General features: G+C 34.9%; 1 protein-coding gene across 13 annotated transcripts in view; it reads right to left on the bottom strand.

Annotated features, from left to right (window-relative positions):
• LOC110261733 (uncharacterized) overlaps positions 1-23,351 on the bottom strand; it is a 1,083,992-nt gene that overhangs the window by 506,883 nt on the left and 553,758 nt on the right. For 4 of the 13 annotated variants that reach the window (XR_014809657.1, XR_014809656.1, XR_014809654.1 and 1 more), the window contains exon 1: positions 15,239-15,369. The exons of the other annotated variants lie outside the window; for them this stretch is intronic. The gene's annotated coding sequence lies outside the window, so the exon portion shown is untranslated. Of the gene's footprint in view, positions 1-15,238; positions 15,370-23,351 lie in introns of those variants that run through there. 13 annotated transcript variants of the gene reach the window in all.

Here is a 23,351-nt window from a genome sequence, read left to right as displayed (position 1 = left end):
AAAATATCTGTGCCTTAGTGCAGAGGTGTTGCATGGGGTTAAATAAAATCTACTATAATTCCTTCCCCACCCTCCTTTGCTTCTTACAGATAATAATTTTCTGATTATTTTGCTAGTCATTTATGTTTAAACTGTTAGTAAATCACTTTAAGGACAAAATCGACCATAGAAGAATTGTTAGTGCTCTACAGAAAAACAGGGCTATTAAAACTTGTTCTACTGATGGAAGAGAGGATATCATGATAAGATAATAAGATAATTCCAATAATATTAATCTGGTATCAACAAATACTCTCTTCCTTCTTAATAACTTAATGATTTTCCAAAAGACTGAGTGAAAAAGGACAAATAGAGACAACCGTAAGTAAATATATTGCAGACTGAACCCACACATTATCAATGAAACACAAAGTTGAGAGTTTAGAATTTACCTAGTCCAACTTCCCATGAAATTAGAGATCCTCTTTATAGTATTACCTAATGTTAATCTGAATACATGTTTTATCTAATTTCTCAGTGTTCCCAAATTTTGATGCAACACAAATATAGTTGGTTGCTTTCTTAACGTTGTCAGCATCATTTTACAGAGTGAATAATTTAGTTTATATTTAAGAAATAATTCTCTGCAGAATGTTCCTTTGCCCAGCTCAGAGAAAGCCTAGAGAAAATAAAGGAATTGGAACAATGGACTAAGTAAAATAATGAACTGTATCTATAGTATCTTTGGAAGAAACATATCTCACTGAACAAAAGGTATGGAGAACTCCAGGTGAGAGATATTGGGGGACACTCTTCCACAGTCTGTTTTGATTCTACTGTCTTTCTGAGCATGCAAAGTATTCGAGGCTCTCATCACTCTTTACCTGGCCATTTTTTAGTGTTGTATTTACAGTGAGCAACCTTGATAGATGAAATAATGTCTTCTTCTGAGGAAAAAATCAGACTTGCTAAAAAACAGTAGGTTCCCAATCTGGGCTTTTGACATCACCCATATGGGGCATGAGGGTCAAGGGAAAAAGGATGCAAACATTCTGGTGCTTATGCTGCTTGCTTTGTTGTAAGTAATGAAACCTTTTGTTTCTGATTTAGGAGTCTCGTGTCTTCTGGCTGAATTTATGAAGCAGTAACAGGCTTATTTATTAGTTTGCAAGTAGTATAAAATTTCAGACTGGATAGAAGAAAGTTGCATTAATTCACCCTTGCATCCTCTTAGGAGTGACATTAATAGAGCACTCAAACTGTAACCTGATTCTTGCTAGGAAGGTGGGCTATGATTTAGTTTTCTAAATCTCAAGCCATTACCTTGGTAGATGTTCTACAAACAAGTAAGATTCCTTTTAAGCACATACAATAGGGGAAAAGGGTAGCATTGTCCAAAAGTATGTATTTGTTCTATAAATGGATGAGGATTCTCTGCTCTCCCTCCATGCCCAAGGGAGATAACTTTTAAACTAACATTATTTTACCATACTGTTTGAAATAGAATTTTGAACATTTGACCACCCATGTATTTATATGTTATAAAGTAATTTTAAGTCTATCATAAGCAGAGTTTAGCATGGTCTATAAACTTTGTCACCTATTAGTAGAAGTGGTATTTGGGTCACAACTCAGTTTTCATATGAAAGGTCAAATGTTTCCCTTCACAGGTATCTGTTTGGACATAGTAGTATTTGGCTTTGATTGATAACAGATTAATTGTATTCATGGTCAGAGTAGACAGTCTGGAATGTACTGATGCTCCATAACTATCAAATCCATAAATGGTAGAAATAATATCTAAGAAGATAATCTGAGGACAATTCAGTCAATCTATTTCTCTAAACCATCATTTCTCAACTTTTCATTTTTTTTAATTGCTCCCTTTTGGAATCTTTTAGACAGTCCCCCAATTGACTTCCTGCCCCCAGTGAAATCTGAATACTAGAGATATAATTATATTATTAAATTATAAAAAATATAAATTATTCAATTATATCAATAGTATAAATTATTAAATTATAATAATATCAGAATATAATTGAATTTGTATATAAGTATGTACAGCATTGTGCCTAGCTCATAGTAGACACTTTATAAATGTAAATATACATAACCCAGGTGATTATATAATAGCTGATAGAGGTACGCAAGGCAGTACCTGGGAATAGCCAGAAATTCCATCCACCTATTTCAGCATTAGCTCATTGCTGTTAGATAATTCCTCCTGAGCTTATAGCTCTTCGACTTTATCAACTTCACCCCATTCATAGCTTTGGAATGAGGTCCTGGAAGCCTCACTGGCAGAGACCTTGATGTATTATTACTCAGCATGCCAGACTTTTCTGAAATAGTCAGGAAATCTTATTCCAATCAATAAAGCACTTTATGATCTAGTATCCACTTGAAATATGGAAAGTAGAAGGAATCGCTCTAATGGATAAACCACTAAAACAGAGCAGGATAATGCCCAGAAAGCCACAATGGATTGGGAGGCCTTAGTTCTGGGAAGGAAAGGAGATGCTGTACGTTCAAAGTTGTCAAGCATTATGAGCTGAAATGGGATATGGGGCAGTTACCAAGGAATCAGTTAATATATTTTCTATTAAACAACCAGGCAAGTAATGTCTTGTTACTCATGGCCACCCACCTCCACACATACAGCATGGCTCATAATCATGTCCATCCCATGATACACCAAGAGAGCTGCCATTTAGGAAATGGAACAGTCACCTGTGGGAGAATTAGTGACCAAGAGGTAGCTGCTGGTACTTAAAAAAGAATTAGAGTAAAGACTAATTTAAACCTTCTGACAAACAAGATATTTTAAATCTGACCAAGAGAGAAAAGTGATTATGTGTCCTCAAAGTAATTCCTACTGGCTGGCTCCTCCACTGTCTGCATTTTTTTTTTTTTTTGGATGTACAACTAGAGCCAATCATGCCACCAAAAGCACAGCTTACCTATGCACAAAAAGCCTGCAGTAAGTCCATTCTTTCAAGAAAGACTAATAGGAAAATAGGCCACACAGTTGCAAAAGAAAACCATTCCAGTAACTTGCTAATATATGTTCAATTGATACTAAGTTCTAAATTGTGTGCTTCTGACTTTAAGTGAATAGTAAGAGATGGGAGCTCTTTATGAATGCTGGGACTATTAACGCCCTACAGATGCAGATAGAGGGACAGTATGAGTAAGGTAGGAAGGTGGGAAAGAGTGTGGCACATTAGGGAGAGAATAAAAGTCACAGACCATCTATTACATCAAAACTACTTTGTGGTTCACTAACAAATATGAATGGATAACCATGGGTCACTAGACATTTGAATAAAACAACAATGGGGCTTATAAAATCAACAGAAGAGGGCTCATAAAAAAGAATAATTGATTCTGGAAAGAAAAGGTAATTCAGGACGGAAAGAGAACTTTAAAAATATTATTGCAGTACTCTCAAAGAGATTTGAGAAACTATCTTAACCAAAATTGAACAGAATCAAAGAACTAGAAGCTGTTCTTGGAAGTGATACATACAGTTGTCAAAATAAAACAGTAGCGAGGATATATGAATAATAACTTAGACACAAGTTATTAAAGTTGCTGATCTGAAAGATGCTTAGATGTTTATCCCTCCACACATTTATGTCCAAGAACATAAAGCAAAACCACAAAGAGATAAAAAAAATGAGAGAAAATATTGAGACATGGGTAATACTTTTGCAAAGTATGTTAAGTAATGTGTTCAAAAACAAAGTAAAACAGGAGTTCTCATTGTGGCTTAGTGGTAACTGACTAATACCTATGAGGACACGGGTTCGATTCTTGGTTTCTCTCAATCGGTTAAGGATCCAGTGTTGTTGTGAGCTGTGGTGTAGGTGGCAAATGTGGCTTGGATCCTGCGTTGTTATGGCTGTGGTGTAGGCTGGAATCTACAGCTCTGATTCAACCCCTAGCCTGGGAACTTGCATTTGCCATGGGTGTGGCCCTAGAAAGACAAAAGAAAAAAATAAATAAAACAAATTGTTGAAGATATAACAAGAAAATTCCTCTGAGCAAAAGAAAGATCTACATATTCAGATTTAAAAGAGGCTACAAAGCAACTGTGTATTAATATATTATTTGTTTATTCAGCGAATATTTATTGAGCTAGTTTATTACAATAAAAATGAATATCAAAAATATAAAATAAGTGTTTAAAACTCTGTGGTAGGCAGTATTTTTCAATGGCATCCAAGATTACCACTCCTTTATGTACATGCCCTCTAAAATCGCCCTTAGGATATGGGGAAGAACCTAAAACTACAATGCCTCTTACTCTCATGCTAGGTTACATTACATGGTAAAGGAGAAGGGATTTTGCAGATGTAATTAAGGGCCCTAACCAGTCTTTGAGTTATCTATGTCTAGAGCATTCTCTGAGGTAGGCCTGGCCTAATCAAGAGCTCATTAAGAGTGGATTTAGGACTTCCCTGAACTCAGAAACTAGAATAAAGTCTTTCTGTTGCTATGTTTGAAAAAGGAACTTTTCATGAATTCTGTAATGTCAAGGAAATAAATTCTGCCAACAAGCAGAGGGACTATTGAAATAATCCCTAATCAAGCCTCCAGATGAGAATGCAGCCAAATAAATGCCTTTATTTCTTTAATCTCTATTTTATTGAATTCTTCTTTGATCTTTATGATTTCCTTCCTTCTGCTGACTTTAGATTTTGTTTGTTCTTCTTTTCTAATTCATTTAGGTGGTGGGTTAAGTTGTTGATTTGAGATTTTACTTCTTTTTTGAGGAAGGCCTGTATTGCTAGGAATTTCCCTCTGAGCACTGCTTTTGTGACATCCCATAGATTTTGAGAGGTTGTCCCTTCATTATCATTTGTCTCAAGGTATTTTTTTAATTTATTTTTATTTTCCCACTGTACAGCAAGGGGGTCAGGTTATCCTTAGATGTATACATTGCAGTTACAGTTTTTCCCCCCACCCTTTCTTCTTCAAGGTATTTTTTAATTTCCTTCTTGATTTCCTCATTGACCCATTGGTTTTTTAGCAACATGTTGTTTAGTCTCCATGTAGTAAGTTTTTTCTCATTTCTTTTCCTGTGGTTGATTTCTAGTTTCATGCCATTATGATCAGAGAAGATACTTGAAATAATTTCTATACTCTTAAATTTGTTGGGGTTAGCTTTGTGCCACAGTATGTGATCAATTCTTGAGAGTGTTCCATGTGCACTTGAGAAGAAGGTATATTCTGATTTTTTGGGATGTAATGTCCTCAAAATCTCAATTAAGTATAGCTTTTCTCTTGTTTCCTTTAGGATCTCTGCTGATTTATTGATTTTCTGTCTAGAGGATCTGTCCATTGATGTGAGTGGGGTGTTAAAAATCTTCTACTATGATTGTATTCCCATCAATTTCTCCTTTTATGTCTATTAGTATTTGTTGGAGATATCTGGGTGCTCCTATACTAGTGGCATACATATTGAATCACTTGCATTTCTGTATACTAAAAATGAAATATTAGAAAAGGAAAACAAAAATACAATACCTTTTAAAATTGCACCCCAAGAAATCAAATACCTGGGAATACACCTGACCAAAGAGGTGAAAGACTTCTATGCTGAGAACTGTAAAACATTAATCGAGGAAATTAAAGAAGATATAAAGAAATGGAAAGATATTCCATATTCCTGGGTTGGAAAAATTAATATTGTAAAAATGGCCATGCTACCCAAAGCAATCTACAGATTCAACGCAATCCCTACCAAATTACCCATGACATTTTTCACAGAACTAGAACAAGCAATCCAAAAATTTATATGGAACCATAAAAGACTCAGAATTGCCACAGCAATTCTGATGAACAAAAACCAAGCAGGAAGCATAACTCTCCCAGACTTCAGGCAATATTTCAAAGCCAGAGTCATCAAGACAGTGTGTTACTGGTACCAAAACAGACATACAGACCAATGGAACAGAATAGAGAAACCAGAAATAAACCCAGACACCTATGGTCAATTAATCTTCAACAAAGGAGTCAAGAACATCAAATGTGAAAAAGACAGTCTTTTCAGAAAGTATTGCTGGGAAACCTGGACAGCTGCATGACAATCAATGAAATTAGAACACACCCTCACATCATGCATGAAAATAAACTCAAAATGGCTGAAAGACTTAAATATAAGACAAGACATCATCAAACTCCTGGAAGAGAACATAGGCAAAACATTCTCTGACATCAACCTTATGAAGGTTTTCTTAGGTCAGTCTCCCAAAGAAACATAAATAAGTGCAAAAATAAACAAATGGGACCTAATCAAACTAACAAGCTTTTACATAGCAAAGGAAACCAAAAAGAAAACAAAAGGACAACTTACAGAATTGGAGAAAATAGTTTCAAATGATGCAACTGACAAGAGATTAATCTTTAAAATATACAAACAACTTATATAACTCAACAGCAAAAAAGCCAACCACCCAATGGAAAAATGGGCAAAAGACCTGAATAGACAGTTCTCCAAGGAAGATATAGACATGGCTAATAAGCACATGAAAAAATGCTCAACATCCCTGATTATTAGAGAAATGCAAATCAAAACTACCATGAGATACCACCTCACACCAGTCAGAATGGCCATCATTAATAAGTCCACAAATAACAAATGCTGGAGGAAGTGTGGAGAAAAGGGAACACTCCTGTACTGTTGGTGAGAATGTAAGTTGGTACAACCACTATGGAGAACAGTATGGAGTTACCTTGGAAAATTGTACATAGAACTACCATATGATCCAGCAATCCCACTCTTGGGCATATATCTTGACAAAACTTGCCTTAAAAAAGACACATGTACCCACATGTTCATTGGAGCACTATTCATAATAGCCAAGACATGGAGACAACCCAAATGTCCATTGACAGATGATTGGATTAGTAAGATGTGGTATATATACATGATGGAATACTACTCAGTCATTAAAAAAGAACAAAGTAAAGCCATTTGCAGCAACGTGGATGCTAGAGACTCTCACTAGAGACTCTCACACTGAAAAAATCAAATAAGAAAGAGAAAGCCAAATACTATATGATGTCAGCTATATCTGGAATCTAATATATGGCACAATGAACCTTTCCACAGAAAATAAAATCATGGACTTGGAGAATAGGCTTGTGGTTGCCTAGGGCGAGTGGGAGGGAGTGGGATGGATTGGGAGCTTGGGGTTAATAGATGCAGACTATTGCCTTTGGAATGGATAAACAGTGAGATCCAGCTTTGCATCACTGGGAACTATGTCTAGTCACTTATGATGGAGCATGATAATGTGAGAAAAAAGAATGTATACACGTATGTGTAACTGGGTCACCATGCTGTACAGTAGAAAAAAAATCGTATTGGGGAAATAACAATAAAAAAATTAAAAACAAAAAAGAAAAACCCACCTTGATTTTAGCCTTGTGAGACCCTGAGTAGAGGATTTAGCTAAGTCATTCCTAGACCTCTGACCTACAAAAATTATGCTATAATATACAGGTGTTATTTTAAACTACTAAATTCGGTTAATTTCGTAAGCAGTGACAGAAAACAAATACAATATCTCTAGGTATCACAGTAAAATTTTAGAACTCTAAGTGTAAAAGAAAGCTCCTTGAAACTTGCAAATGAAATTTCAAAAGTTATAAAAATCAGAATAACTTTAGAATATTTATTAAAAATACCATATTCTAGAAAACAATGGAACAGTCCCTTCAGTGTTCTAAGGGGAAACGATTTAAAGCCAAACAATTAATAAAATGAGAGTGCAAAATAAAGACATTTTCTGACATGCAAGGATTTTAAAGTACACTGTCCATATTGTATGATTTTGAGAAAATTAAAGAAGATAAAAAAGAATCACTTAATCTTCACCTTTGGAAAAATCTCTTTAGACAGATATACATGACATGTGTCAATGTGTCACTTGGATCTGGAGTATGTGTAACATCATAGCATTATAAGTGGTGCTTTTGGTTTTCTTTTCACATTTTTATTGAGGGAAGAATAATATATAGACTGAGGAGCATCAAGTTCACTACCCTTATAATGTTTGATGAGTTTTTAAAGATGCATACGTCTAAGTAGCCACTACCAAGATCAAAACATAGAATACTTCCAGCCCCCCAAAAGGTAAATTTCTGCCCTTTTCTAGTCATACCTCTCCCACCCAAAAAATGGTAAAGACCATTCCAACTGCTATTACTAATGATGAGTTTTGTCAGTTCTTGAACTTGCTCTATATGCAATCCTCTCACGTATATTATTTTGTGCCTCTTTTGCTGCAAGAGTCATTCTTATTATCATGTTTGCCAGTAGTTCATTCTGTTTTCATTGTTATGTAATATTTAATATATCACTTAATTTATATACTACAATATAGCCATTCTCCTTTTGGATATTTGAATTATTTTTGATTTTTGGTTATTATGAATAAAGCTGCTGTGCACATCCACAGTTTTTGGTGGTTGTTGCATTCACTTATGTCCAGACAAATACCTAGGAGTGGGATTTCTGAGTCACATGGGATGGGAGGAGATATTTTAACGTTTACATTTAACCCATAGGGAAAACATTGAGGGCTCATATATAGTAATTAAGTAAATAAGATAATAAAAATCTTGATAACTTCAAAGTAAGGTTAAGACCAACAGAAGTGAAAGCTAAGTGGAAAAAAAAATACTGCAGCTCATTAATTAATACCCATCAAACTATGATCAGGGTAAACTTTTATTTTTTTGCATTACTCAATGAATTTATTACATTTATAGTTGTACAATGATATAGCATTTCCATCCCAAACCCCTATCATCCCTCCACCCACCACTCTCTCCTTTGGAAACCATAAGTTTTTCAGTCTTTGAGTCAGTATCTGTTCTGTAAAGAAGTGAATTGTGTCCTTTTTTCATATTCCACATGTAAGTGATAGCATTTGATGTTGGTGTCTCACTGTCTGACTGACTTCACCTACATGATAATTTCTAGGTCTATCCATGTAGCTAAAAATGCTGTTATTTCATTCCTTTTAATGGCTGAGTAATATTCCATTGTGTATGTGTACCACATCTTCTGGATCCACTCCTCTGTCAATGGGCATTTAGGTTGTTTCCATGTCTTGGCTACTGAAAATAGTGCTGCAATGAACACTGGAGTACATGTGTCTTTTCAAGTCATGGTTTTCTCTGGATAGATGCCCAGGAATGGGATTGCCAGATCAAATGGTAATTCTATTTTTAGTTTTCTGAGGAATCTCCATACTGTTTTCCACAGTGGTTGCACCAATTTACATTCCCACCAACAGTGTAGTAGGGTTCCTTTTTCTCCACACCTTCTCTAGCACTTATTGTTTGTAGACTTTTTGATGATGGCTATTCTGGCCGGCATAAGGTGGTACCTCATAGTGGTTTTGATTTGCATTTCTCTAATAATGAGTGATGTTGAACATCTTTTCACGTGTTTGTTGGCCTTCCATATGTCTTCTTTGGAAAATTGTCTGTTTAGATCTTCTTCCCATTTTTTTGATGGGGTTGTTTGTTTTTTTTGGTATTGAGCAGTAGGAGGTGTTTATAAACTATCCCTTGTCAGTTGCTTCATTTGCAAATATTTTCTCCCATTCTGTGGATTGTATTTTTGTTTAGGGTTTCCTTTGCTGTGCAGAGACTTTTAAGTTTAATTAAGTCCCATTTGTTTATTTTTGTTTTTACTGTCATTACTCTAAGAGGTAGACCTGAGAAGATGTTGCTGTGGTTTATGTCAGAGAGTGTTTGGCCTATGTTTTCATCTAAGAGTTTCATAGTATCTGGTCTTATATCTAGGTCTTTTATCCATTTTGAGTTTATTTTTGTGTATAGTATTAGGGAGTGTTCTAATTTCATTCATGTGGCCATCCAGTTTTCCCAGCACCACTTATTGAACAAGCTGTCTTTTCTCTATTGTATATTTTTGCCTCCTTTGTCATAGATTAGTTTACAGTAGGTGCATGGGTTTAATTCTGGGCTTTCTATCCTGTTCCACTGATCTATATGTCTGTCTTTGTGCCAGTACCATACAGTTTTGATGACTGTTGCTTTGTAGCATAGTCTGAAGTCCAGGGGCCTGATTCCATCCTGATTCTTTTTCAGGATGTCTTTGGCTATTCTGGGTCTTTTGTGCTTCCAAACAAACTTTAAAATATTTTGTTCAAGTTCTGTGAAAAATGTCCTTGGTAATTTGATAGGGATTGAATTGAATCTGTAGATTGCCATGGGTAGTATAGTCATTTTGATAATATTGAGATTCTCAGCTTCCAGGAAAAATACTTTAGACTGTTGATCCTGAAGATGATGCAAGACATTGGAAATAAACTGGAGGCAAAGATGGATAATTTACAGGAAACAATGAGCTAAGAAATACAAGATATAAAACTTAAGCAAGAAGAGATGCAAAATACAAAAACTGAAATAAAAAATTCATTAGAAGTAGCCAATAGCAGAATTCAGGAGGGAGAAGAACAAATAAGTGAGGAGGAGGACAGATTAGTGGAAATCACAGATGCAGAACAGAAAAGTGAAAAAAGATTGGAAACAAATGAAGAGAGTCTCAGAGAACTCTGGGGACATGCTAAATGCTCCATCATCCATATTGTAGGGGTGCCAGAAGCAGAAGAGAGAGAGAAAGGGACAGAAAAAGAATTCAAAGAGATAATAGCCAAAAACTTCCCTAACATGGGAAAGGAACCACTCACTCAAATCCAGGAAGTACAACAAGTACCATATAAAATAAACCCAAGGAGACACATATTAATCAAATGGACCAAAATTAAAGACAAAGAGAAAATATTGAAAGCAGCTAGGGAAAAGAAACAAATAACATACAAGGGAACCCTGATAAGGTTATTGGCAGATTTTTCAGCAGAAACTCTGCAGGCCAGAAGGGAGTGGCATGATATATTTAATGTGATAAAAGGAAAAACCCTCCAACCAAGATTACTTTACCCAGCAAGGCTCTCATTCAGATTTGAAGGAGAAATCAAAAGCTTTACAGATAAGCAAAAGCTAAGATAATTCAGAAACACTAAATCAGATTTACAACAAATACTAAAGGAACTTCTCTAGGCAGAAAAGAAAAGGCTGCAACCAGAAACAAAATACCACAAATGACAAGGTTCAACAGTAAAGGTATATATACAGTAAAGATATGAAAACATCCACACACAATTATGCCACCAAAATCAGAAATCATGAGGAGGGTAAAAATGCAGGACACTGGAGGGTAAACTTGAAATTCTATTCTAATCATGATTTGTCTCTACCTAAAAACTATTAAGTGTTTCCCCCTTGCTCTTAGAAAAAAGGCAAAACTCCTTAATGGCGACTGCAACCTCTGCATGGCCTTTCAATATGTATTTTTTCTGTTTAACTTGTTGATCTTTCTGGCTTTCTCCATTTGAGTCACACTGGCTTCTTTCATATTACACTCTCCATGACTTTTCTGTCACAGGGCATTTGCATGAGCTGCTCTTCTGCCTGGAATGCTCTTGTTACCATTTTTCACATAGTCAAATCCTACTTATCTTTCAGATCTCTTATCAAAGATAATCTTTTCTGAGAAACCCTCCCTGAATTCCTCAATGTAAATTCTCATATCTTTATGAACATCTGGGTAATATTTGTCATAATAATATGTTTGTGTTATAAATGACTGATTTTTGTTTTTTTGTTAGGTGATAATTTCCATAATGACAATGTTTATGGCTATTTCAGATATTTTCTTACCAGAATCTAGCACAGTGTTTGATCAATGTGGGTACTCAATAAATATTTATTGATCAAATGAAACAATCTTACATGGTGGAGGTCACCTTGACATTGAAGAACCAATATCTTTTAAAATTATGAAGGTCATGGCTTGAAGAATTGAAAACAATAATTTAATATAAATTGGAATGCAGATAGAAGACAACTCTGGTAAGTGAACTAAATTCCTCTTCTTCCTATAAAGAAGTCTTTATAAGCTATTGACAGCCTAGTAGTTGTAATTATAGTGATAATCAATGTAAGAACTAAAATTAGAAACATTTAAATGTAATTGTCTCTAGGAAACAAGCCTGGGGCTGAGCAATTGAGATTGGAGAGGTGGATTTTAACTTTTAAATTTTTATCATCATTTTAAATTTACTGTATTACTTCTATTGTAATGTATAACAGAGAGAAAACACCCAAGGTTACTATTCATTCCCAACTTTAGAAAACTTTGGAAGTGTAGTTCAGAACAGGCCTCCCCAAGGTGGCTACTTTGACAGGTGGATTATTTTGAGCTAAAGGCAGTGAAGACCCTTTAAGCTAAAGACAAACTACTGTCCCTCCCTTAGCTACCTAAAGAAATTTAAATTGGAGACATTTCCCAGAAAAGAATTATGACCAAAGATAAATTTTATATAAGTGACCCTGTCTATATGGCAGGGAAAGCATTTAATTATTAAACATCTGCTCTTCTTATCATCCTATAAATGATCCTCCTGTCCTTGGAAGCCCCTGGCCCTTATCCCATTCCTTAGCGCAGTATGGCATGTATACCTCATTTTACTTTTCTCTCTCTGATTCTCTCATGCATATGGATTCTTGTACACATGGAACTAAATTTGATCTTCTTCTATTAATATGTCTCATGTAACTCTGACCAGCCACAAAGAACCAAAGAAAGGAAGAGGGGCAGAAAAAAAGGGTGCAGGAAATTCCCGCTTCTTCTTCTTCTTCTTTTTTTTTTTTTTTTTTTTTTTTTGTCTTTTTGCCTTTTCTTGGGCTGCTCTCTCAGCATGTGGAGGTTCCCAGTCTAGAGGTCTAATTGGAGCTGTGGCCACCGGCCTACGCCGGAGCCACAGCAACGCGGGATCCGAGCCGCATCTGCAACCTACACCACAGCTCACGGCAACACCGGATTGTTAACCCACTGAGCAAGGGCAGGGAGCGAACCTGCAACCTCATGGTTCCTAGTCAGATTCGTTAACCACTGAGCCACGACAGGAACTCCGAAATTCCCCCTTCTAAACAGAAGAGTTGGAGAAATTAATTTGCATATCTGCCCCTGTGTAGGGTAAGACATGTGTGAATAGATATTCAAGCTTGTTGACAAATGTTCTAACTCTGTGATAAATTCAAGCCATTGGAGTAAAATGAAGTAATGAAGACACAAACTAATTCGAAGACTATCAAGGCTTAACAGCAGGTTTGGAAGTTCACATAGTAAAATGTCTAGGTTCTCTGGAATAGGTACAGGCAGTCGGGGATTAGGATGGTTCCTGCATTTTCCCCACACCAGTCACTAGGCAGATGGTAGCAATACCAAAACACATTTGACAATTTCACAATGCCAGAGTGAAATAAAGGGAATAAAATTTCAGTCATGTTATAGGTTTCAAATGGAAGATCTCAAGAGCTCAACAGCAGCAAATAGTTCTAGCCTAACTGCTGGATCCTAGCTAAAGGTTTGGCTTACCAGGAGAAAACATGATAGTAAGATAAGGGAATTTGGGGGCAGGGTGATCCATACTAATTGTGGTAAAGAATGACTGACTTACTATCTAAGTAACTTTCTTAAAGTGCCAGGATCTTGCCTTCTGGCTGTGTCATTGAACACATTAATATACGCCAACTTGTTCTCTAAATTCCAGCACAAAACTGACTCTTCTTTGAAGGCTTTCTGCTGCCCAGAGCTAGAAATAATCCCTCTCTCCTTCATCTCCAAAAGCACATTTTCTGATTTGAATGGCATTTAGCATGTTATATTACATACTCTGATTATATATGTGCATTTGTTATCTTCCTTATTAATCTATGAACTCATGGAAATTTGGGCATATGCATTTGTCATAGGGACTGTCATGGACCTTACACATCATTTGTTAAAAAAAAAGATTCAATACCAGATTAAGTACTACCTTGGAACCCCAAGATGACAAATTTTCCCCAACTCTTTTGAGATTAAATTGTCATATGCATTGTGCCTTATATCTATGCTTTGGTTGTCCCAGAATTCAAAATTTACATTGTCATATACATGCTATAAGTATATACTATTATTTTCACTTATTTAGGGGAATGGAAATGTTCTCTACTGGTGTTAACAGGTACTTCATCTCTCTCTAGATAGGACATTTGTTTTAAGAAACTAAACTTTGATTTTCATTATAGGAACTGAGAAGACATTTGATTATGTCTTTTTTTAATTAAAGTATACTTGATTTACAGTGTTGTATCTATTTCTGCTTTAAGGCATAGTGACCCAGCCAGAGCATGATGGAAGATAGTATGAAAAAAAAAAAAAAAAAAAGAATATGTCTGTTTTAATAATAAAAATGATCTCTGCTTGGCTGTAGAGGTTAAGTTACTTTCTAAGATTATATCATTTAAATCCTTATAAAAGTTATATTTTTCCACTAAGACTCTATATATCATCGTCTAAAAACTAAAGTAGTACCAAAATATCTTAAAGAGAAGAAACAGAAGCAAAATTTACAACACACTCAAAGCAAGCAATATTCTGTTATTTAAGTATATGCAAAGAAATTCTGAGTAACCTACACATCCAAGTTATGATTTCTAAGAAATAAAAATGTGGGGTCATGTTCCAAGGAATTCCCTTTTTTTTTTCTTTTCCTAGGGCTGTTATCTCTTTTTGTGTTATAATGGGTGAAATTGGTTTAGAACATAAAAAACAGAATTGATATCTCATCCTTGAATAATGCAGAAGATAATATATGCAGGAAAGTTTTTCCAAAGCATGTCTGAGTATATACTTTTGAATTTTACTGGAAAACATGTCATTCCATTCAGAACTCTGAATTAAGATGCACAATTTTTTGCTGAAGGCTATTTTAAATTAGGCTAATAAATTGCTACTCTCTGCCTTGCGTGATAATGCATTACATTATCTACTGATGTACATGTATTGTTTGACTCTAATGGTGTGGAAATTAAATGTTAGACATGGGCCAGATGTTCCTATAGATGAATATGAAGTATGACTCTGGCATAGTTATGTCTCATTGGTACAGAGAGGAAGAATGCGATAACAACAACCACCACCTCAAAAAATATCCTCTGATATTCATCTCGTAAGAACTAACATTGCGTAAGCCTAGACCCTCTTTTAGTCCTTGTCTTTGAGAAGTGTTATAAATGTCAGCACTATTTGCACCAGTTCATGAGGAAAGAAATCTCATTTCCTAAAATACAGGATAAAACAAAATCATGAATATAAAACTACCTGGAGGGGTGTCCAGAGATGATAAATATTTGTCATCTTTAGCTGACAGACAGGAGCAGCTTTGAATGTTTCCCTGGATTGAGCACCCCAATGCGGCAGTGAGATTTCCATGGGTCATTCCTCTGCTCTGCAAAGAGTTCACAGCAGGATAGGAGGGATATAGTAGCTGGGAGGAGGGAAATTGCCAACAAATGGGCCTTATGGTGAATTTTAATGAAGATTCCCTGCTGGCTTTAGCCCCACTGGAAAGAGAGGAAAAGAAAAAAAAAAAAAAAGAAAGAAAGAAAGAAAGAAAGGAAAAACCCCATAATCTCCTATTCGAGGCTACCTTACAAAGGGGATCATAACTCAAATAGTAGAAACATGTCATAGGAATGAGGTGAGAGCAGGGGAGTACATAGGATGTTCGCTGCTGTTGCTGCTACTGATGCTAATCAGACTACTACTAATATGTTGGTGTATCTTTGAAAATCGTCAGACAAGTGGCACAGGAGATAAATACATTACATCATCTTACCATAAATCAGTCACCCACCCACTTAGAAATGTTTTTGTTGGTCTATACTGATGGATGTACATAGGTATTGACTTCTGGAAGCTTAGAGGAGGGTGCACCTTTAGTTGAGGATAAAAAAACTGAGGAAAGAAATCTGTGGGTATGTTTATTTTATTTATTTATTTATTTATTTGGCCACACCTGTGGCATATGGAAGTTCCTGGGCCAGGGATTGAATCTGTGCCACAGCAGTGACCCAAGCTGCTGCGGTGACAATCCCAGATTCTTAACTCATTGACCACAAGGGGGTATGTTGGATAATATCTAAGAAGAAATGTTGAGAGAGATAAATGCATCTCAGTGACAGACTAGGTCAGTTTAAGTATCTTTTTTTAAAAGAACTGCTGAATTTCAAGAGTGGTATCATGAGAAAAAGTAACATGGAGGAAGAGAGGAATTTATTCCTTTGTAAGTTATTTCACCTGCAAGCCTTGCTATCATTTTTGTCTCCTCACTCTCTTGTGGCTTGCTTAAAATATGGGAGAGTGAGGGATTCATTGCTTTGTGCATTAGAGATTTTGTTTGGATACTTCTCATTAACATGATATTTCCTTTCTGATTTATGCGACTTCATTTCTTTTTTCTTTATTTCTTATTTCTTTATTTCAAATCATTTCTGATTTTTAGTCCAATAAACTGATTTCTCATGAGCAGCCTAACTTTTCTCTTTTCCTTGTTCTTCTCTCTTATTTCTTGCTTTGTTATGTTACTTTTGGGAAAAAAGTGTTTTGAAAAAATTTTTTCTTATTAATCGTAAAGGTAAAGTATTCAGTTTTTCTCTCCCACATGAATTTCCTATGCATATGAATATCATGCCTTTCTGGATCTCCCTCTCAAGCTCTATGTGAACAGTAATCTATTGTTTTCCTAATTTAAAATATTAATTAAATGTTCAATGTGATCACAATATCATCAGTTCCAGATAAATTAAAAGAATCTATTCCTGCCTTCTAGGACCACTGAGTTCCATGAACTAATAAGTAACTGTTGGGAACCTTCACCTTTTGGATAAAATTGCTTCTGTTTCTCCTAGACTTGGAAGTTTTCCTTCCTAGTCATCTAATCAAATGGGTTATCATGATCCCTGAAATTGTTTGCAAAATATCCTTTAATATGTTGATGGCATTTGTGCTTAACAAGCTTCCTGGTTATTCTCCCCAAATCAGCACCTGAAAGACTCCATCTTAAGGTCAAACTGTCCTTTTTTTTTTTTAGTGTGTTAGAAGATATCTTTAATAGTGAGACAGATAAATACAGTCACTGAACAAGCAGAGCAAAAAAGGGGAAATAAGAGAGAACAGGGAGAGAAACTATAAGTTTCTGATGATCTTGCGCTTGACTGGTCACTTCTTCTAGACTCTTCAGCCTTGGTACAGTAAGTCGATGGACTCAGGAAGAAGGGAGGAAGGAAGATATGTTGACCAACATTAGCTTCTGATAGAAGAGTCATCTACAGAACCAGGATGAGTTCACTAGACATTTTATTGAAGTTGACGACTAAAGCCTTAGCTGATTTTGTCCTCTGGACATGTATGTCCTTTGCACATGTAAAGAAGCAGATTACCATAGCAGGATGACATGGGAATCTAGGATCCTTAATAGTATTCAAATACTAAATATTGTATAGCTGGAATGGTATAGTGGTAAAGAACATGAATTTGGGAGTTAGGGAGGCTTGAAATGGAATCACATCATGACCACAAACTGCCTGTTTGGTCATAGACAAGGTACTTATATTCGCTCAACCTCAGCTTTCTTATTTGTACAATAAATATGATTATAGTACGTACTACAGGGGATTAGTGTAATTATTGCATGAGATAATATACATTAAAATGTTTAATCAAGTGCTTAGTGCATACATGTGTTATATGCTATTAGCCGAACATTAATAATAATCATAATCACACTAGTAAAGGTTAGGAAGAGGGATGGTTTTTAAGAGTCCAGTCAGGCTAGCTCTTTAGGATAATCAGATAAACTCCCTTTTCTACTTTATTTTTTTGTCAGACTTTTTTTAACCCCTGTGAAACAGGTGCTACATGTGATACTAGGTGATCATAACCATTCAATATACCACTTCCAGTTTAATCGAAACGGATTCTCAGTATTTTTGGAAATTTAATTTTCATGTTTCAAGCCAACTGTAACTGGCCAATCTATCAATTAAATCAACAAAATTAATCAGGTGCCCAATCTAATATGTATTAGAGGCTATAAAATAAATGGGTACATTTTTCTTAAATCTAATAGTTTTAGTAGATTGCAATCTTCAAATAAAATTTGAGAACTGAGGCTAACACATATGAAAAAAAACATGAATGCAGAGATAAAAACAATATATATATATAAACTTTGCTTTTAAGGCTACTATGAGTTGTAGACATCTACCTAGTCTAGTGTTGTTTTGCTCTGTTGCTTTGTTTTTTTCTTCAAATGGTAGTAGGAGGCTTTCTATGTGAATTCTACACCTATTACAATTGCTTACTTGCTTATCAAACACTGATTGCTTAAAGTTAATTTGCCCAGAAATTACTAGATTTGAGGTCTTTATGTTAACCCAGAATTTATCATCTCAGTTTGACCTCTGATGTCACCTACTGTTTTAAGGGTTTAGGTTTACCACACAGCCTCTGTTGTCTTCATCTTCTGACCCTTACCTCCAACTTTGCTTTTGTTGTCCTTAATTTCACTCTGACGGGATCAAAGATTGGCCAACATGTTGCCGTGATATTTGCATTGTGTTTTACACTTTAGCAAGTGTTTTCACATGTAACTGGTTCATTTATACATATGAATAGGCACTAAATTATGTAGCATATAATATGTGGGTTGTTAAGAGTGTAGATAAGACAAATCAGTAAAAGATGTATTGATCAACAAAGACTTCATAGAATTAAATTGGGCATTGAAGATGGAGTACAATAATGTTTATTTTACATGCCTTCTAACTTCATTCATTTTTTTCTCAAAGACGTAGAGAACAGACTTCTGGTTGCCAAGGAGGAGGGGGAAGGGAGGAGGAGGGACTGGGAGTTTGGGGTTAGTAGATGCAAGCTATTACATTTAAAATGGTTAAGCAATGAGGTCCTACTGTATAGTACGGAGAATTCTATCCAGTCTCTTGTGATAGAACATGACAAAAGAGAATATGAGAAAAAGAATGTATATATATGTATGACTTGGTAACTGTGCTGTACAGCAGAAATTGACATAATATTGTAAATCAACTATACTTTAATAATAAAAAAATAAAATAAAAATACAAAATAGAGAAAAGGTAAAGAGCCCATCCTTTGCAATCTTTCCAGTACAGTTCTCCTTATCCCACTCTAGTCCTTCTTTTACGCATTTCCATTTATGAGCAAGCACATGGATAGATAAACATAATATTTAAATAGATGAGTGTATACTCTATTTCCCATAACTTTCTTATCTTTCTTGATGATTAGTCTTGGTGAATTTTTTCTCATACAGTATTTTTAGTGAAATATAATTTAGGTCCCATAAAATTTACTGATTGAAAATGTACAATTCAATAATTTTTAGTATGTTCACAAAATTATGTAAACATTACTGATGCTAATTCCAGAACATTTCATTCCCCCAAAGAAACATGTTTACTCGTTAGCAGTTACATGGCATTCTCCCTTTACCTGGGCCCCCAGAAAACACTACTCTACTTTGTGTCTCTACAGATTTGCCTATTCTTAACATTTTATATGAATATTATCTACAGACTTTTGTGTTTGCCTTTTCTCATGTAGCATAATGTTTGCAAGGTCCATCCATATGGTGTCATATATCAGTACTTATGTAAGTATTTCTCCTTATGTAAGAATATTCCATTGTATGTATATGTCAAATATACATTACCCTTCATCAATCGACTGACATTTGAATTGTTTCCATTTTCTAGCTATTATGAAAAATGCTGCTATGACCATTCACATACAAAGTTTTGTGTGGACATATGCTTATCCATTTTCATTTCTCTTACATACATGACTCTTGGAATTGTTAGGTCATAAAGTAACATCTGGTTTGAAGTATGGTAATACCACTTTGAAGAACTGCCAAACTGTTTTCCAATGTGGCTATACCATTTTATGACCCCATGAGCAGTGTATGAAGAGTTCAGAAACTCTACATCTTTATTATTGTCTGTGTTTCTGATTATAGCTATCCTACTGGGGATGAAGTGGTATTTCATCATGTTTTTGGTTTGCATTTCCCTAATGACTAATGCTGTTAAACATGTTTTGATATGTGTAGGGCCCCTTGTATATCTTCCTTGAATAGGTGTCTATTTAAATCTTTTGCCCATTTAAAAAAATTGGATTGTTTATTTTTTGTTGTCTAGCTGGAAATTATTTTTATATATTTCTGAATACTAAATCATATAGATATATAGTTTTCAATTATTTTCTCATATTATACAGTCCTTTAATTTTCTTTATGATATCTTTGGATGTATAAATTACTTTAAATTGCGGTTAAGTCTGCCATCTACTTTCTTATTGTTACTAAAATAGTTCTGTTTTGTTTTACTTGTCATGTTATAGCTAAGCAACCATTACCCAAAACAAGGTCACAAAGTTTTATGCCTATGTTTTCTTCTAGGAGTTTATAAGTTTAGCTATTACATTTAAGTTTTTGATCCATTTTAATTTTATATATGGTGTGAAGTGATTTTAGAATCAGCTTGCAAATTTCTGCAAACTAGTCAGTTGGGATTTTGAAAGGGATTGTGTTGAATGGATGGATCAATTTAAGGAGTATTGACATTTTAACAATATTGATTCTTCCAATTCATGAAAATACGATGTCTCTCCATTTATTCAGGTCTTTGTTAACTTCTTTCAATGAATTTTTATAGTTTTAAGTATACAAGAATTAAGTGTACACTTATTCTTAAGTATTATATATTCTTTTGATGTTATCATAAATGAAATTGTTCTCTTGACCTCACTTTCAAATTGGTCATTGCTAGTGTATAGACATACAACTGGCTTTTGTAGATAATTTTGTACCTTGTACCCTTGCTCTAAACACATTTTTACCTATAACAATTTTTTTTTTCATTTTTGTGGACTCAAAATTTTCTATAGACAAGAGCATGTCATAGATATACTTTTACTTTTCACTTTTAATTTTGATGCCTTTTATTTCGTGATTTTACTTAATTGTCCATGCTATAACCTCCAGTACAATGTTAAACCAAAGTAGCAAGGACAGATAGCCTTGTCTTGTTCCTAATCTTGCTGAAGAAAGCTTTCAGTGTTTCATCATTATCATACTAAGTGAAATAACTCAGAAAGAGAAAGACAAATCCCATATGATATTACTTATATGTGGAAACTCAACTATGGCACAAATGATACTATTTACAAAACAGAAACAGACTCTCAGACATGGAGAACAGACTTGTGGTTGCCAAGGGGGAGAGGAGAAGAAGTGGGATGGACGGGGATTTAGGGGTTAGCAGATACAAACCATTACATTTAGAATGGATAAACTATGAGGTCCTACTATACAACACAGGGAAATAATCTCTTGGGGTAGAACATGATAGAAGATAGCATGAGAAAAAGAATGTACATATATGTATGACTAGGTCACTAGGCTGTACAGTAGAAATTAATACAACACTATAAATCAACTATAAAACAAAAAACAAAACAAAAAAACAACCTCTTCCAAAGAAAGCACAGTATCTGCTGGCAGTGAATTTTACCAAATATTTTAAAAATTGACAACTACAACACTGTAAATCAACTGTACTCTAAAACAAAAAAAAAAAACAAAATGAAACTGAAACAAAAAAACAACTTCCTATAAAGGAAAGCACAGGACCTCTTGGCATCACTGATGAATATCACTTAATATTTAAAAATTTGACAGCAATGCTTCTCAAAATTTTCTGAACACTGAAATAAAAAGAAACACTTCCCACTTCATTCTACAATGCTGATATTGCCCTACTACCAAAGCCAAAGATAGCCTAAGGGAAAAAATAGTACAGAACAATATACTTTATAAATATAGATTCTCAACAAAATACTAGCGAACTTGGTCTGGAGATATACATAAAAGCTGAGTGGGATTTATCCCAGGAATGCAAGATTGGTTCAACACATGAGAATCAATAAATATATCATGTTAAGAATAAAGACCAAAATGACATTTCCTTTTTTTTTTCTTTTTTATTTTATTTTCCCACTGTACAGCAAGGGGATCAAGTTATCCTTACATGTGTACATTACAATTACATTTTTTTCCCCACCCTTTGTTCTGTTGCAACATGAGTATCTAGACAAAGTTCTCAATGCTACTCAGCAGGATCTCTTTGTAAATCTATTCTAAGTTGTGTCTGATAAGCCCAAGCTCCTGATCTCTCCCACTCCCTCCCCCTCCCATCAAGGCAGCCACAAGTCTTTTTTCCAAGTCCATGATTTTCTTTTCTGTGGAGATGTTCATTTGTGCTGGATATTAGAATCCAGTTATAAGTGATATCATATGGTATTTGTCTTTGTCTTTCTGACTCATTTCACTCAGTATGAGATTCTCTAGTGCCATCCATGTTGCTGCAAATGGCATTATGTCATTCTTTTTTATGGCTGAGTAGTATTCCATTGTGTATATATACCACTTCTTCTGAATCCAATCATCTGTGGATGGACATTTGGGTTGTTTCCATGTCCTGGGTATTGTGAATAGTGCTGCAATGAACATGCGGGTGCATATGTCTCTTTTGAGTAGAGTTTTGTCCGGATATATGCCCAAAATGATATTTCTTATCTCAGTAATGCAGAAGAAGCATTTGACAAAATTCAGTACCATTTCCTGATTCAAAAAAAAACCAAAAAAACAAAAACTCAACATCATCCATTGATGGACATTTAGAATTCTTTCTATGTCTATTGTAAATAGTATTTCAATGAATATAGGGGTGTATGTATCTTTTTGAATGAAAGTTTTGTCTGGATACTTGCCCAGGAGTGGGATTACTGGATCATAAGTAATTGAATTAACTTAATTCACTAAGTAATTCTATTTTTAGATCTCTGAGGACCCTCCATATTGTTTTCCATAGTGGTTGTACCAATTTACATTCGCACCAACAGTAAAGGAGGGTTCCCCTTTTTTCCACATTTAGCATTTGTTGTTTGTAGACTTACTAATGATGGCCATTCTGAGCAGTGTGAGGTGGTACCTCACTGAAATTTTGATTTGCATTTCTTTAATAATTAGTGATGTTGTACATTTTTTCATGTGCCTACCAGCCAGCCATGTGTCTTCTTTGGACAAATGTCTGTTGAGGTGTTCTGTGCATTTTTTGATTGGGTTGTTCATTTCTTTGTTGTTGAGTTGTATAGGCTGTTTGTATATTCTGGAGATCAGGCCCTTGTTGGTTGCATTGTTTGCAAACATTTTCTCCCATTCTGTGGGTTGTCTTTTTGTTTCTTCAATGATTTCCCCTAATGATTTTTTTAAACTGTTTCCTTTCCTCAAAAGCTATGCAGACTTTTGAGTTAAATTAGGTCCCATCAGTTT

The sequence above is a fragment of the Sus scrofa genome, chromosome 7 (genome assembly GCF_054392235.1).
Source record: "Sus scrofa isolate SSC_HxYL_T2T_F1_AM1 chromosome 7, Sscrofa_HxYL_maternal_Yorkshire_Landrace_v2.0, whole genome shotgun sequence".
NCBI lineage: Eukaryota > Metazoa > Chordata > Mammalia > Artiodactyla > Suidae > Sus > Sus scrofa.
The sequence above is the reverse complement of the archived record's forward strand: the minus strand, read 5'-3'. Positions and strand labels throughout refer to the sequence as shown.